Raw genomic sequence first — 6,000 nt, 5'->3', positions numbered from 1 at the left:
TCTCCACACATGACACACTTGCAAACAAAATGATTTTCAGTTGTTCTTTCAATAAATTATGAAACTCAACACCCCAAGTTAATTAGATACGCTTAAATTAACCTTCAAGTTCTCCTTAAGTTAATGAATTGGATGGAAAAGCGCATACAACAATTCAAAGCATTCCTCAAAGGTTCCTTACATGATGAGCACAATAAAGATACAATCAAGAATCATGAAGCACAATGAGAACTATAAGTGTTGACGAGGCATTCGTTACTATGATGAGCATGAAACTAGTGCCAAGAATTCATTCAACGCGATCGTTTTCAAGCGACCTTCACTACTTGTGATTATAAGATTGTAACTATTAGGTGAAACTCCCTCATAATCTAGCATCATATTCATGCATGAAAACTAAGCGTGCACTCTCAATCAACATACACAAATAAGTTATCAATCAAGTAGATGAACGAATTGAATCCGCAACTTATGAAATAACAACTGAATGTAATCAAATCATATTGCAAGTATGTACATGGTTTCGAATCACCCCCCAACTAAGGGGGTTTAGTTCCTCATTCTTGCAATACAAAGATACATAAAATTAGACATTAAAATCAAAGGAAAGAAAACACCTAAAATGCTCCAACTTGGAAAGCAAGTGCATCAATGGATCTCCCTTCCTCCTTGTTGCGGCATGAAGCTTGTGGACAGATTTTTGGGTGGATTTATGGTGTAGAATGGATGGGGAATGATATGGAGGGGTTTAGGGTGAGTGTGGAAGAGTGTTTGATGGTTGGAAGGTGGTGGAGAACTAGGCAAAGAGGGTGGAAGAAGGTGGAGTGGCTGTTATGTTTTCTAGGCACTAGAATGGTGTTTTTGGGGTGTTTTGCTTCCTAGGGTGTGTATGGACGAATTTCTGTGATAAAATGATGAATATGGGGGATTGTTCTTTGGCCAAGGGGTGTAAACATGTATTTATAGGCCCCAAAACCTTAGAAAATCAGGTTAGGTTAAGGATGAAATGCATGGTAATTTGTGTGTGTGGTGTGCAATGGTCCAAGGGTGAAAATGAAGTGATGATGCAAAGTGTGAAGGGTAAAATGGAGTGGTCTTGAAGCTAGGGAGCATGAATGATTGTGTACATTGCATAGAGATGGAAAGGGAGGTGAAAATGTGTCAATAAATGGGTCAAAGGTGCAGCAACATGTGGTACACAAGGCATGGGATTCTAAATGTGAATGATGGAGCATCAATTGGTGCATGTAATGGATGTAAATGTTGTCTAAAATCTAATGAGTGAAGGGAACAAGAGGTAACAAGCAATTGAGTGTAATAATTAAATGAATTGAAGCATGAAATTAAAAATTATGTAGGGGACAAGAGTGATCAAGCATGGCATGGAATCCAAAGGGAATTCTATGTGGTTTGCATGGCAAGGAATGCAAGTTGGGGTGACAGATTTTTGGGCTATTTTCTTCATCTTTTGGACCATAATTCTTCATATTCTTGGCCTCTTTAGTTCTCAAATTCGTCCATCCACTTGGCCCATGCATTTGCTATCCATTCCAAGCCCGAAACATGCTCCAAAGGCCTCCAAAATGCATCTTCTTGCATACTTTGTACTTAGAGTCTGAAAACACATGAAAATGACTTTAAACATTAAAATAACTAAGGAAACACGACATAAATGCACAAGAACAAGCCAACTAAGTCACATAAATATGCTCCTATCAGTTTTTAATACTTTATTGCAAACATGTGGGACTATCCACATTTACAACACTCTTCTCGAATGGTCACAAGTTATCGATTAATTGCCTCATTAGAACTTCTTTAATCATAACTCATAAAATGAATGAATGGTATAAAGGAAACAAAAAACAAAAATAATATGCTCATATGGGCAATGTAGCATACTCTTAGATACTCCCTCTAATTACAATAAACTTGGAGTCATCAAGCAGATGCGTGTTGGTGCAATTCTTGAATCTTTTTTAAATGAAAATCAATGACTTTAGTTTAGTTTTGTCCTTTTTGATAAATCATTCCTTTTTGTTTTATCTTCATGCCTGATAGTTAGAGCGTTTGTTTTTTAAGGTAGATCACATGCGCTTCAAATATGAATGGAGCATTGGTCTTAACCAAACACATTCATGGCTAGCTTCATGGAGATATGTGAAGATGTTGTAACAAAGGTTTTCTTTGTTGAGCATTTTAGGATCGATCTATTTTCATATGTAAATACAAATCCTTTATGTGAGCCAGTGGCTGATGCATTGAGGACAGGGGGGCCCCCCAAACTTCAGTGAACATCCATGGATACCTTGGGTGCTGACCCTCCGAACTTTGATGAATGTCCATGGATACCTTAGGTGCTGCCTTTTTGAAAATTAGAGTTAACTTCATACATGCCCTCCAATAGTTTGATAAAATGTATGAAAGAAGAGTGAATGAAATGGTGATCTCAGTGAATAACAAAGCATCATCATTCTTGGACAAAAATATTAATGGGATGCAATGATATCAAACATTGTTAGTGTCTTCATGATAAGTGTGTTTCTTTGTTAAGCATTCATATGGGAGCAGCTTTGGAATATGTTAGTTACCCTCACAAATGAGGCATTAACAGTTGTGCAGTATGCCCTTCCAAATGACTTTAGGCTTACCAAGACTCGATGAAATGGCGATATGCATGTTATTTCTGGTAAAAAAAATTGCACGTTGCGCTTGTTATTCTTACTGGCCCTCCTACTATTATTTCCTAGATCAGCTACTGATGTGAGCTATCTATATGCTAGCTACAAAGATATTCATATTTACCTTGCCCAATAAGACCATGGCTATTCGCGAGTTCATTGGAATAGAACAAGCATATGTTTATAATTTCCCATAAATAACAATATATAAGCTTCACTTCATTTCAGTACCCATATGTTGGTATTATGCTTCACAGGAAATGTAACATATGATTCATTGTATTGTGCTAAATACATTAAGGCACATGCTTCACTAAGATATGGTACTTCTGATTCAAGTATCAATTCATCATTTCCTTCACGAGGATGAATGATCTTTCTTAGTGTCCAAAATATTGGTTAATCATTTTAGTACTCAACTAATGATCTTCAATCTATATGGTGTTTTAATAACGTAAGCCGTTTGATGGATAAGAATCACGTTGGCATATTGCTTGATCTGCGGCTCAAGACAATATTTGTTTTTCAATACTTTATAACCTTTCTAGACTCTTCAGGAGCCCTAATCTAACGAAAGTACTAACTAAGGCAATTATCTATTGGTATTGAGTACATAATTTGTGCTTTACCTTTCCACGACTTGCTTTTTAGAGTTTTCTGCACTTCATGGCACATTATCCTTTGGAATTTATACAGAGCAATTTACTTCTATGTATACTTTAGGAAATACTTATGGAGATATGCTTCGAGCATTTCATAACCCTTCATATAATATAGACTCTCCATTTATATGAAATGAACTCGTTTCATAATGGGAAATCATGTTTCCTATAGTATTTCATCATTTTAGGTTTCAACTAGAAATCTTGTGTTATATGATGTGACTATATTTCAATGTATAACAAATGCCCATATGTTACATTATGGGTTTTGCATCTTTTGGGATTTGTATTATAGGTTCATTTTTTCACGTTCATACTAAATTGTAATGTAATTGCCTCTTTCCATTTTGGCCAATAATTTTTCATCGACATTTAATAAAAGAACGTGGCTCAATATAAATACAGCTCATTGATGAATCTAGTAGCTATTGTAAAACCAAAATTAAAATTTGTTATCATCAATTAGTGATTCCACAATTCTCATGCACATGCGCATGCTTAGTTTACAAGCATTTTATTGGTTTGGATATCCTTGCCTCTCCTCGGGTTTACACTATCTCTTCTAGGACAGTTATCTACTATAAGATGAATTGTTGAATGTGGACCATAACCTCCCCTAGTGTGTTATAGAGCTTGAATTTTTAATCTCCATTTATGGGGAGTTGAACCATTGGAACCTATACGCTATCATGCTTCAGGCATTAAACATATTAAAACATGTCTATAGATTGTCCTTTTAGGACTTGAATCCATGCGGTGACTGTCATGCTTCGAGTATACAATAGTTTAGTAGTGCCTAGTACATGGATTTTCTTATTGACATTTCACTCATGCGACATCTTTGTAACTTGTTAATGCATTTGGTAGTTAATTAATAATTGTCAATGTTTGAATTACCTTTTTGTACATCATTTGAATGATATAAACTAGTGAAACAGAATAATAGTTGAAGTCGTTATTGTCCTTTGGTCGTCGTAAACTCGGGTAGAATTTCCAAGATTTTGATGCCTCAAGTGTTTTCTCCTCAAAGGTTTCTAACTATTGGTACAACTAAGGTGATCATGTGAATATAATGCACTTTTTACTTGGGGCACAGAGTAGGATTCCTATCATTAAACTTTGGTCCTCTATTCATTTAGTCAGCCACTCATTTTCTTCCTTTAATCTTCTATGGATTCATTGTAGATCTTTCTGCTTTAACCTCCTGCACAACAGAAGTGGTGCGCAACCTTTGCCTTTCAAAGCATCACTTCTTGGTGATTTATTTATGTTTGGCAGCTTCAATGTAAAGAACCAACATCATATCAATTTTTTTGGGCGTTGGTGATTGAACTTGGCGCCAACAACAGTTGAAGATGACTACTCGAGAGCAATGCAAGGTAAGCAATCATGCAAGGTTTCCAAGCAATTAGCTCTGGACTAGAAATTAGATTTCATGTTTGGACTAATCGTTTTCTCTCTCTTTTTACTTGCAGGCAAAAGTAAGAGCAAACAAAAAGCATGATATGTGACACTTTTGCTCTCGACTCTGATGATAAAACAAACTTTTGCTCTTGAAAAAAAAAACAACCGAAGAATTTGATACTGATGTAAAACTTTTTGATCAAAATTGTTTTTTTCCTAAGCTTTGTCTAATGGTAAAATTATAGAGAGTACATTGTTTGATCAAGGAAAACCAAACCTAATTAAGTTCTAGACTTAACACGAGCTGACAAACACCCAATTTGCTCAGCAACAAATTACAATTCAATAGTATAAGAATCGTAATCATTATATGATAGAGCACTCATTTACGTAGCCAAGAACTATATATGAAACCTTTCCTTAATTTTAAGATAAACTTTATTTTCAACTTTTTATAGAACATAATTTAAAATTTGTTTTAAACTTTTTGTAGTACGAAATTTGATACAACAGAAATTGGTTGGTTGGAAAGGACTTGGATTGTCTGCCCTCCCATTTCGGTACCCTCCCCGTGCCCTCTTATTTTGTGTGGTCACGGTTAAGCCACGTCTACATTTTATATTGTTTTTTTATAAAAATAATAAAACAAAAAGAAATAGTAATATAAAATATTGACGTGTCTTAACCGTGACCACATAAATAGGAGAGCACGATGAGGGCACCGAAATGGGAGGGCAGACAATCCAAGTCCGGTTGGAAAAGCCAATACTTTATCTAGAGCTTGTAGACTTTGTCTTATTAAATATAATCTAGCTGGGATGCATAACCACATGATGGCCTGTTTTAAGTGTTCCCCTAAGATTATTGATGCTATAACAGAGAGAATAGGAAATTTCTCTGGAGTAAAAAGTCAAACTTCTCTCCAATAGCCTGGAAGGATGTTTATTTTTTTTTTACAAACGATATTATATACACTAAGGGGGAGAGGTGTAGGCTAAGCCTCACAATGAGCTAATAATAATGTGGTTCAAATTTGCCTATGACGAGAATCAAACTTAAAACCTCTCACTTACAAGTGAAAATGAATACCACTAGACCGTAATACTAAGTGGAGAAAAGCTAAACATTTTAACCTTGCTTTTTTAATAAAACTTGCTTGAAAAATTCTAACTAATGAAAACAATTGGTAGGTTCAAATTGTGAAAACAAAGTACTTAAGAAATGAATTATTCTTCATAAAGGTTTGAGATGGA

The sequence above is a fragment of the Malus domestica genome, chromosome 11 (genome assembly GCF_042453785.1).
Source record: "Malus domestica chromosome 11, GDT2T_hap1".
NCBI lineage: Eukaryota > Viridiplantae > Streptophyta > Magnoliopsida > Rosales > Rosaceae > Malus > Malus domestica.
This window is presented reverse-complemented; position numbering follows the sequence as displayed.